The following is a 12,104-nucleotide window of genomic DNA, read 5'->3' on the forward strand; positions in this document are numbered from 1 at the left end:
TCTGTCCTTTATTGAGCCCATCTTTGCATGAAATGTTCCCTCGGTATCTCTAATTTTCTTGAAGAGATCTCTAGTCTTTCCCATTCTCTTATTTTTCCTCTATTTCTTTGCATTGATCACTGAGAAAGGCTTTCTTATCTCTCCTTGCTATTCTTTGTAACTCTGCATTCAAATGAGTATATCTTTCCTTCTCTTCTTTGTTTTTCGCTTCTCTTCTTTTCACAGCTATTTGTAAGGCCTCCTCAGACAGCCTTTTTGCTTTTTCGCATTTTTTTGGGGGGGGATGGTCTTGATCCCTGTCTCCTGTACAATGTCACGAACCTCCATCCATAGTTCATCAGGCACTCTGTCTATCAGATCTAGTCCCTTAAATCTATTTCTCACTTCCACTGTGTAATCATAAGGGATTGATTGAGGTCATACCTGAACATTCTAGTGGTTTTCCCCACTTTCTTCAATTTTAGTCTGAATTTGGCAATAAGGAGTTCATCATCTGAGCCACAGTCAGCTCCTGGTCTTGTTTTTGCTGACTGTATAGTGCTTCTCCATCTTTGGCTGCAAAGAATATAATCAATCTGATTTCAGTGTTGGCCATCTGGTGATGTCCCTGTGTAGAGTCTTCTCTTGTGTTGTTGGAAGAGGGTGTTTGCTATGACTAGTGCGTTCTCTTGGCAAAACTCTAGCCTTTGCCCTGCTTCATTCTGTACTCCAAGGCCAAATTTGTCTGTTACCCCAGGTGTTTCTTGACTTCCTACTTTTGCATTCCAGTCCCCTGTAATGAAAAGGACATCTTTTTGGGGTGTTCGAAAATGTCTTGTAGGTCTTCATAGAAATGTTCAACTCCAGCTTCTTCAGCGTGACTGGTCGGGGCATAGGCTTGGATTACCGTGATATTGAATGGTTTGTCTTGGAAACGAACAGAGATCATTCTCTCGTTTTTGAGATTGCATTCAAATACTGCATTTCAGACTCTTTTGTTGACTATGATGGCTACTCCATTTCTTCTAAGGGATTCCTGCCCACAGTAGTAGATAAAATGGTCATCTGAGTTAAATTCACCTAAAATTACTTCAGAATAAAAGTTTTTTGTTTGCTTGCCTGCTTGTCTTTTAAGAATCGGCCAATATTGAGAGTCCTCCTGCTAGGTCCATAGAGCTTCACCGTTTCTTCTGGAGCCCGCTTCCTCATTTTCTCTCCATGAGTATTACAGGAGGCTTGTGTATAGATTTCCCAACTATCCACCAGGACCAGAACTCTTTTTTTAAAAAAATTATTTTTATTGATTTATTGATTTGTGGCTCGGCTGGGTCTTTGCTGCTGTGTGAGCTTTTCTCTAGTTGCGTTGAGCAGGGGCGAGTCTCTAGTTGTGGTGTGCAGGCTTTTTTTTTTTCATTGATTCTTCTTGTGGAGCACAGGCTCTAGGGTGCAAGGGCTTTAGTAGTTGCAACCCACGAGCTTAGTTGCTCCAAGGTGTGCAGGATCTTCCCCATCAGGGATTGAACCCGAGTCTCCCACACTGGCAGGTGGATTCTTTACCACTGGGCTACCTGGGAGGCCCAAGAACCAGAACTCTTGAAGCCTCTCACCCCTGGCCTCCCTGCTGTCACTCCTGCCCGGACTCTTATCCATCTAACTGCTATACATATATGTAATTACACGCAACACTGAGAATAGAACAAATATAAATTTGTTGAATGAAAAAGGAAGATGTTATTCTAAGTGATTCCCAAAGATAACGCTCTTTCAGGCTCTTGCTGATAGCATGGTCTTCTTCCTGCCTGTCAGACCCCGTTTCAGAATACTGAAGTTCCTAGTGGCTGGCCACACCTTGCCCAGCCCAGGTTGCCAAGCCCACCTATTTCCCTGTTTCTCTAAATCATCGCTCAGGCTTGCCCGTAACCTGCAAAGGAATTTTCCACACCTTAAAAATATCATCAACAACTGAATTGGTTTTCTGTTGCTAATAGCAAATTGGGATTCCCTGGTGGCTCAGACGGTAAAGCGTCTGCCTGCAATGCCGGAGACCTGGGTTTGATCCCTGGGTCTGGAAAATCCCCTGGAGAAGGAAATGGCAACCCAGTCAAGTATTCTTGCCTGGGAAATCTCACAGACAGAGGAACCTGGTGGGCTACAGTCCATGGGGTCACAAAGAGTCGGACACGACTGAGTGACTTCACTTTCACTTAATAGCAAATTACCACAAACGTAGTGGCTTAAAGTGAAGTGAAAGTTGCTCATGTCCGATTTCTTTGCGACTCCATGGACTGTAGCCTGCCAGGCTCCTTTCCTTTGTCCATGGAATTCTTAAGGCCAGAAGACTGGAGTGGTAGCCATTCCCTTTTCCAGGGGATATAGTGGCTTAAACCAGTATCAGTATTGACCCACAGCTCTGCATGCCAGAAGACTAGTATGGCATGGCTGGTTCTCTGGCAGAAACAATGGTGTCATCCAGTCTGGCTGGTCTGGAGGCCCTGGGGAGAAAGCGGCTTCCCAGATCATTCTTTCTTTTGGCAGAATTCAGTGTTCTGCAGTTGTAGAACTGCCAGCCAGGGGCCACTCCTAGCTCCCAGAAGCTGATCACAAGTTCTTCCCCTGTGACCGCCGCCCCCCTCTCCTGCCATGGGCAACTCACAGAATAGACACTTGTAGTCTTTCAAGCCAGCCAGAGTAGGTCTCAGACTTCCCCTCTGCATCCAACAGAGAAGGACTCGTGTGAGTGGGTGAGCCCTATCTTAAGATCAATTGATTAGTAACCTTAATTACATTTGCAAAACCTTTTTGCCATGTGATGTGACATAATATCATATTTACAGAGGAGGGAATTATGCAAAGGTGAAGGACATTGGGTCATCTGGGAATTCTGCCTAACCATGTGCAGCTTGTATAGTTGTCACCATCACCATCATTGTCATCACAATTGGCATGGACAGGTTGTCTTTCCTACCCAGAGAAGAAGAGAATCCCTCCTGAGTTACAGCAAGGATTTGAGAAACTAAATTAAGTACACGTGTATTCTGCTATTGGATTGAAATGCCTTTAGGACTTACCTATAAATTTTTGTATTCTTTTAATACTTTGCTCTTGATCATGTGTCCTGTAACCATAGTCACTCATGTACTCATTCAGCAAATTTCTACTGAGGGATGTTCCTGGTGGTCCAGTGGTTAAGAATCCACCTGCCAGGGCAAGGGACAGGAGTTTGATGCCTGGTCTGGGAAGATTCCGCATGGTGCAGGGCAAGTAAAGCCCACGTGCCACAACCACTGAAACCTGCATGCTCTAGAGCCCGAGCTCCTCAACAGGAGAGTAGCCCCCACTTGCCATAACTAGAGAAAACCCATGCGCAGCAGTGAAGACCCAGTGCAGCCAAAAAAAAATGTAGCTGTTGAGTTACTACTGTATGTTCAGGCATTTGTCAATATGTCTGCTTCAGGTGGTTGGGTTCTAGAAGGCAGATTGGAAGTGACATTGCACCTATGAAAATGCTTTGCAGATGACATTATTATATGAAAATAAGATACTACCATGTAAGTCTTTCTCTGTGGGCTGCATTGACACACAAATTCCAGAGTTAATATTATGAGATAATGTTCAAGTTTTCTGGAATGCACACACAGTTTGCAGATTGGTGCTGCCCTGCATTTTCACATGGCCTTGTGTTATGCTTTTTGTCCATTTTATATAGCTTGGGCAAGAAAGAGAGAGGAATAGACTTAATATTTTTGCTGTTAAAAAGATTTCCTTTTTAATTATGTTAAATCCACAAATGGACGATGGTGGATTATAGAATGTTTGATCATGGAAATCTGTTCCTTAGGTAAACACATAAACACTCCAAGTCTGTTGAATAAATAAATGAACAACTAAATTTAAAAAGTCAAAGTTACATGTTATTAAGAAAACAACTTTCATAAATGTTATCGATATAAATTTATTATTGTTTCTGCTAGTTTTTTAATTTTTTGTTTTCATTAGTATTACGTATATGGGCATTTAGCTATCTTAAACCTGAATGAGTTATTATCTACATTATGGACAAACTTAAGTTGAACTTTAGGTTAAGTAAGGCTGTGTTTTGTTTTATTGTCTGCTCTAGGTAATGGTGGTGGGGGTAATATAAGTTATCTTATTTCCACAAGATAATATAATCCAACCCTGAAATCTCCCCTCTGATTCTTTCCCTCTTTTTTTCCTCCCTTTATGTTCCATTCATTAGCCATATACTGGACCTATTTCCAGACCTCATGCGTATTAGAGATAAAAGACTGCATAGAGCACAGTCCATGCTGAAAAGGAGTCCAGAGCAGGAGAAATTAAGCCAGGGGAGGTAGCAGCAAGTCAGACTAGAAGACTTCTTATACTTGACCATGAAGACTCTCGGTAGGACCTGAGAACAAACCAGATCACAGCAAGCACCCCAAATCTTGCCCCAGACTGTGGGATGCTACCTCGCTGCACATTTCCCCATTCAATCACACACTTACACTTTGTGTAAATAACACCAAATACACATGGGCATGCATTTCCAGTTTATTTAAAGGAGCTGTTTTGGAAAGTTTGATGTATTTGTTGTTGTTTAGTCACTAAGTCGTGTCCATCTCTTTTGTGATCCCACAGACTGTAGCCAGCCAGGCTCCTCTGTCCATGGGATTTTTCAGGCAAGAATATTGGAGTCTGTTGCCATTTCCTTCTCCGGCATTTTCCCAACCCAGGGATTGAACCCGCCTCCTACATTGGCAGGTGGATTCGTTACCACCAAGCCACCTGGAAAACCTGAGTTTCATGTGTAGAATCCTTTGACTAAGAACAGATATTTACTGAGAATGAGCACACGCTGATTATACTACCCCCAAACTGGTGACTTCTGTGCTTGAAGGTTTATCACCATCCCAACCTTTGCAGTGGGATCACTGGCTGATGAAACCACAAGCAAATTCATTTCATCTCGAAATACCCTGATCACAGCAGGCCTCATTGAATGTAATTATTTGTTGACTCAGTTGTCAGAATTAAGCAGCTAGATTATAATAGTAGTCAATGTTTTCTGTTCTAAGAGCATTCAAAGTGATCTGGTTATAGCAAAGGAACAAAAGCCACTGGTTTTGGAAAAAAGCAACTCACTTCACAGATGACCTGCCCGAGCTCTTCAGAGCCCTAGGGCTTCCTGCTCCATCGAAACACAGACAGTGACAAGCAAGGGATGTGCAGAGGCCCAGTACAGTCATGAAGAGCCTCGTGCTTACAAGAGCCTCACTCACACCTGGTTTACAACTCTGTTGTTGCATCTTGAAATTCTTAACAATTTTTGAGCAAGAGACCCTGCATTATGTGCCCAGTCCCATGTACTGGGCATGATGGGTGCATCAACAAGGGGCCCCAACTCATTCAGGGGGTGGGGAGGCTTTCAGGAAAAGGAAGGGGCAGTGGATATTGGGAAATGCAGCCGAGAAGGTGCAAAAGAGCCAGATAGTGAACTGGTATTTGTCAAGTTAAGGCAACTGGAAATTCCCCCTGAGCTAGTGGGTGTCAAGCTAGATGGGTGGGGTCAGATTTGCAAAAGCAGCCTCTCAGGCTGATCTGTGAGTTATATTTGCTGGGTCCTGCTGGTAAGCAGTGATTGCCATTATCTGAGTGAGGAATGAGGAAGGCCTGCACATGGTACCACTAAGGACAATGAGAAAAATCAGCAGACCTTCATGATTGTCGTTAGGGCTGAGGGAGAGGGCAAGGTTAAAGGTGCCTCCCAGTTTCAGGGTCAGGCATGGTGGTAGATAACACAAGAGCAGGTCGTGGTGGTGGGGAAGGGGGTGGAAGTTTGGGGAGATAAATAAATAAATGAGAAGATGTTCCTTCTCACCACACTAATCTATAGATTCAATGCAAAACATCAGCAGGCTTTCTTTTTTTTTTTTTGGTAGAAATTAACAAGCTAATTCTAAAATGAGTAGCAGTACAAAAATTATTTTCAAAACACTTTTAAAAAACCACAAAGTTAGAGACTATTTAAAGGCCTACTATAAAGTCACCATAATGAAGATGGTGTGCTTCTGAAGGAAGAATCAACAAATATATCATGGAAAAGAAGAGTCCAGAAACAAATCCCAATTTATATTATCATCTGATTTTCATTACCACCCAAAGTTTGTAGTTTTTATTAGGTTTCATTCTTGGTATTCTATGGGTTTGGACAAAAGTGTACAATGACATGTATTTATTGTAATAGCATTGGGTTGGCTCAAATTTTCATTTCAGTTTTCCCATTAGATGTTACAAAAATATCATATGATACAAACTAGTTTCACTATCTTAAAAATCTTCTGTATTCTATATACTCATCCCTCTCCACTACAGTTGAATTTTTAAGAGTTATGAAGACCAAGTAGTTCCTGTGGAAGTGGATAAATATCTCTGGGTAAGTGTATGGATAAGGCTTCTTAATCTGGAATCCAAGAGTCTAGGTGGGCCTGCAAACCCCTTGATGATATCATATGAAAAGAAATCTTATATACATGTAATATACACATATTTTTTTCTGGGAGGAGAGATCAACAGAGAATCAAAGGGTTCTGTGAGCCCTCAAAAGCCATGAACCTCCAGTGTAGCTCAAGAGAGCAGTGGGTAATGAATGGAGACAATAAAAATAAAGGGAGGTCAGAGAAAAGACATGCAGGAAGGAGCCTCAGTGACCACATAAGATGATGGACTCATGCAAGTCTCAACAAGGGGTGATTCCAGAGGAGAGTGTTAAACGATTTGTGGTGCTAGAGAAGACTCTTGAGGGCCCCTTGGGCAGCAAGGAGATCAAACCAGTCAATCCTAAAGGAAATCAACCCTGAATGTTTGTTGGGAGGACTGAGGCTAAAGCTGAAGCTCCAGTTCTTTGGCCACCTGATGCAAAAAAGAACTGACTCACCGGAAAAGATCCTGATATTGGGAAAGATTGAAAGCAGGAGGAAAAGGGGGTGACAGAGGGTGAGACAGTTGGATGGCACCCCTGACTCAATGAACATGAGTTTGAGCAAATTTGGGGAGATGGTGAAGGATAGGGGAGCCTGGCGTGCGGTAGTCCATGGGATCACAAAGAGTCGGATATGACTTGGCGACTGAATAACAACCTAGATCGGGGAGCACTAATAAACATGACCACACCTGTTCCCTGGGATGAAAAATGGGAGGAGGATTGTTTTCGAGGAAGTGGTGAGGACAGAGCCAGATGGGGGCGGCCTGAGGAGGGAACAGTGCCCACCTACACACGCTCAGCTGGGAGATCCCTCCCACCAGGTGCGGCTCTTCCTGTCTCCATCTCTCACGAATCTGGGCCACTCTAAACTTTCAAGGCCCTGTCACTTCTCCAGGGAGGACCCTATTTGAAGTGGGTTTTCCCAGCTACTCTCAGTCTCATTCCCCCTTTTTATCTTCTTTGTAAGAACTTAAAAAAAAAAAAATGTGAATTTCTTATTCTTATTTACCTGCTTACGTGCATCTGACCTGCCTTCCACACTAGAATGGAAGCTGCCCGAGTCCGGGGCCTTGTGTCCCCTGTGGTTACCCTAGCCATGAGCACAGGCTTGTACACACAGTAGGTCCTCCGCAGGCAGGGGAACGCGGGTGTGCCTGGCGGTCGGGATGTGAACACACTGCCGGATGTTTAGAATGACGGAGAGAGACCTGAGGGGGCAGTGGAATGGGGCTCGGACTAAGGAAGGAGGTTTAAAGATAGATGATGATTAAGGGAATTCCCTGGTGGTTCAGAGGTTAGGACTCAACACTTTCACCGTGGTGACCCAGATTCAATCCCCAGTCAGGGAACTAAGATCCTACAAACTGCAAGGCACAGCCAACAATTTAAACATACAGAAAGAAAGAAGGCTGAGTTTGCACGCTGAGGGGAAGGATCATAGAATGACGGTGTGCTGGATGATGAAAGACAGCTAGGAGATAACTGATAGAGGGGATGGGGGAGGCTTTGGTGATGAGCCAGGGAGGGGATGCCAGCCTCAAAGAGGGGGACCTGTCACATCCTCTAAACAAGACGAACAAGGCAGCAATGGGGTGAAGGACTACATAAGATGGTAAATCCATAGACTGGCAGAATTAGAAGCAACATGACATCTGAGGGTATCACTTTCCTGGGGACTGGGGGGTGAGGTCATCTTCAGAATGAAGGCTGCAAAGCCTCCAGGAGAGACTCCAGCTGAGCAGCGAGGCAGACCCGGCTGAGTCACCACGATGGTCTCGGGTCAATTTACCATGTCCCCCACAAGCAGGGAGGTCTATGAGAGCAGGACCGGACCTAGCTTTCACCACTTAGCCCATGGCACCTTGAACAGTCCTGGCCTGTGGTCAGTGCTCAGTGCATATCTGTTGAAAGCACAGATGGGTGAGTGACAGAGGGAAGAGACAACGGGGCAAGGAGGCCATGTGCGGAGCCGGGCAGCATGGGGGCGCCTCTCGGGCACGGCTGGGCTGCCCGGGGGGCGGGGGGAGACTGAGCACCAAGGGTTTTGCTGAAATGAGGTGAGATGGAGTCATGGGTAGAGTAGGATGCAAGAGCATCAGTGGTGCTGATGAGAAGGCAGTTCAGACCGTTTGCCTGGCATGAAAAGAAGCCACATTGGGAGGAGGTGACCGAGCAGGGGAAAGCAGAGGTGTGTGTGTGTGTGTGTGTGTGTGTGTGTGTGTGTGTGTGTGTGTGTGTGTGTGTGTGTGTGTGTGTGTGTGCATGCTGAGGGCAGTGCAGTAGGAGCTGGGTATGAGAGTGGGATACTGGTATTTAAGCTTTCCAAGGTGGGGCAGTTTCAGGTGATGACAAGGCGCAGGGTGCGGCCACAGGAGTGGGCAGCTGAAAAGACAAATGGAAGGTCCTTGGAGTGGAGGAGCTTGGAGGCTGGGGATGGACACTGTCCATGGGGACAGTCAAGCCACCCTACTCGAGCTGGAGAGAACCACTGTACCAAAGTCAGATGCTTGAGTCCTCACGGAGGAGGCGGGGAGGGGCTAGATGACATTTCACTCATCCATCTTCATTTATTCATTCAGGAAATATTCACTGTCAATTTACTTTGCCTTCACAGGCAACCAGGCAGACAGGGGTCTTTCCCTGACCTACTCCGCCATCTCCAAGGACCACGCAGGTCTCCGCTTTCCCCGTCCCTTCCAGGGAGGGGGAAAGGGCGGTGCCCTGCTGGAGCCTCAGCCTCAGGGGCTTTTCCACGGAAACAGGCCTCTGGTCTGGCCACACCGGTTTCCCCCCCAGACATCCTCGAGGTGGGGGCTCAGCACGAAGGAGGCGGGTTGACACGCAGCCAGTGTGTTTGTCCTGGAAGATGTCTCCAAGTTGCCTCCAGGCTCTGGGATCAGGGGGAGGACCTGGAGCACCCTAGGAGGTCGGGAGTGAGGAGAGCAAGGCACAGAGAAACAGCAAGTGCCCGAGGTGGGATGAGACGGGCTGGCCGAAGACATGAGGGTCCCCAAGGGCCTCCCAAGCTCAGACACATGGCTCAGGGTCATCCCCCAACCCAGACCCATGGCAATCTCCCAAGGGATTTCAGCACCTAGTCTCACTAACATCTGGAAAGTCCCACTTTGTCTGTTGCTTCATCAATCTGGTTGACTCTTCAGCAGGTTTCCAAAATGCAGAGACTCGCGGAAAATTCATGATGCTCCTCACTGCAGTTGCGTGTTGGGGACCCTCGTTCCTCTGTGACATTCTTATTCAGAACTCCCTAGGAGCGCAGTGCTCGTTTTCCAAATGGATACCATCCTGGTGTTAGTGTCACCAGATAAACCTATGGAGAGAGAAGATGGTCAAAGGGACCTTTACAACCTTCCTTTAAAGACTGCCAGGCAGGAGCCTCCTTTGTAGAGCCAGGGAACCGCCTGTGCTGTCCTCCCCACAGGCCTGGCCAAGGGGCGTGGACTCTCCCCTCGGCTGGCTGCAGGCTCTCAGTGGAATGCCAGGAGGAGGAGGACAGGACCGGCCACTTCCTCCATCACTGTCACCTGTGCTCCCGCCTGCTGGCCGGGCGCAGGTCTCAAGGATCAGTTCGGGAAGAAGAGCCCACAGCACTAGTCTTGGTGACTCAGATATAGGGTCTGGACGCACTAGATCATCTCCAGAGCTAGCTGCAGACTGAAGGCCAGAGAGGGGATGGGGGCACCTGGGCCGGGGCACTCCCACTCCAGCCATGAACCCAGCAACTTGCTCCCCAAAATGTTGGCTGCACAATGCTGAGATCAAAGCAGAGTTCAGGCACTCCGGGAATCTGATGCACTTGACCTCTGAGATTATTAAGCACAGCATGCTTCTCAGAACCTCAGGTTCAGCAATGTTTATCAGATGCTGACCAAGCCAAGGTTCACGGCTATGAATATTTATTGATCAAACTATTAGCTATCTGATGATATGTTTGTTGTGTCACAGAATGTATCAAGGTGATTATGAGAATTCACTCATTACACAGACCTTTACTGGCAGCCATCCTTGTGAAGGTGGAGATGTGGACAAGAGTGAAGGCTGCTGATCCAGCCCAGCAATGAGGACAGATGGACTGCAGGCTCTTGGGCCACGGCTCTGAAAACCCTGAGAGAGCAATGGGTGGGAATTCAAACAAGGATTTAGAAAGGTTTCACCGGCAGGTCACGCTTGAGTGGCCTTGTTTGTTTTTCGGTTACCTTTTTGGTAAATGGTATTTGTGGTTGCTTTCTATATTTTAACAGCTTTCTTGACAAATATTTCACATACCATACAATTCACACATTAAATTACAATTCTTTTTTTTACACAGTTGTGCAATCATCGCCACACTCAACCTCACTTTTGCATCATCCCTCAGAGAAACTCTTAGCAGCCACTTTCCGTTTTCCTCTAACTCTTCCCCACCCCCTTGTTTTCCCCCAAACCCTAGACAACTACTCATCTGCTTTCTGTCTCAATGAATTGGCCTATTTTGGATATTTCACCTAAAGTGAATCATGACAATTTATGGTCTTCAGTGACTGGCTTCTTTGTTGTCAAGGTTCGTTCATATTGAAGCAAGTGTCAGCGCCCCACTCCTTTCTGTTTGTTTTTTGCCTGGCTATCAGTTCCCTGACCTGGGACTGAAGCATGGCCACAACAATGCAAGCCCAGAATCATAACCCCTAGGCCACCAGGGAACTCCCCACCCCTGCTCATTTTCATTGCCAAAAAATATTTCATTGTGTGGATATGCCACATTTTATCTACCTATTCATCAGTCAATAGACATTTGAATTGTTTTGGGGTATTATGACTAATGCTGTTGTTCACATTTGTGTCCAAGTATTTGTGTGTATGTAGTTTGAATTTCTTCACTATATACCTGCTGGGTCATCTGGTAACTGTGTTTAACATTTAAGAAACTACCAAACTGTTTTCCAAGGTGGCTGAGCCATTTCTTATTGCCACCAACAGTGTATGAGGGTCCCAAGTCATCTTGTATCCTCATCAGCACTCGTTTTCCTTTTTTAAGTTCTAGCTGTCTTGGTGAGTGTGAAGTGGCATCACATAGTGGGCCCAACTTGGGTTCATGGTCATAAACTTAAAGTAGAATTATAAGGGGGGGAAAACTCTCATCAATCCTGTCTGGGTCTCTGGCTGGGCCTAAGAATTAAACTGACACAGAACAAATTAACAGGAGAAAAGCATACAATTTTTTTTAAAAACCAAAGCAGGAAGCTTTTACATCTTTCAGACAAGCACACAATGAATTTGTGACAAATGGACAAGACAAAGGGGCTTATATGAGGGGTAGTAAATGGTGAAGAAGTAACCTTGGAAGATAGGGTTAGTTTAACAAGGATGTTGGTACAGATCTTAGTCGCCAGCTCCCCCCCCCCACCCCCACCCCACCACGCTGCCCATCTTTAGTGATAAGAAAGTCTTTCTTCCCCCTGGATCAAGGAGGACACTTTCATAAGGGAGCTTTATCTCCTGCTTTCAGGAAAAAGAACAAGATCAGTGTCCTTCTTGCCCCTGATATTTCTTAAGTGCCTTTCATTCAAAGTAATCAATATGCCAAAGTGGCCTGTTTGGGGGTGAAATATTCCAGTCTCTGCCTCTATCTGCATGTCTTCTTCCCCAT

General features: G+C 45.8%; 1 protein-coding gene across 1 annotated transcript in view; it reads left to right on the top strand.

The window, feature by feature from the left end:
- Window positions 1–12,104, top strand: part of ATP6V1C2 (ATPase H+ transporting V1 subunit C2) — an 82,482-nt gene that overhangs the window by 7,825 nt on the left and 62,553 nt on the right. The window contains exon 2 of the mRNA XM_061154816.1: window positions 6,352–6,412. The gene's annotated coding sequence lies outside the window, so the exon portion shown is untranslated. The remainder of the gene's footprint in view (window positions 1–6,351; window positions 6,413–12,104) is intronic.

This window comes from Dama dama, chromosome 11 (genome assembly GCF_033118175.1).
Source record: "Dama dama isolate Ldn47 chromosome 11, ASM3311817v1, whole genome shotgun sequence".
NCBI classification, from domain to species: Eukaryota; Metazoa; Chordata; class Mammalia; order Artiodactyla; family Cervidae; genus Dama; species Dama dama.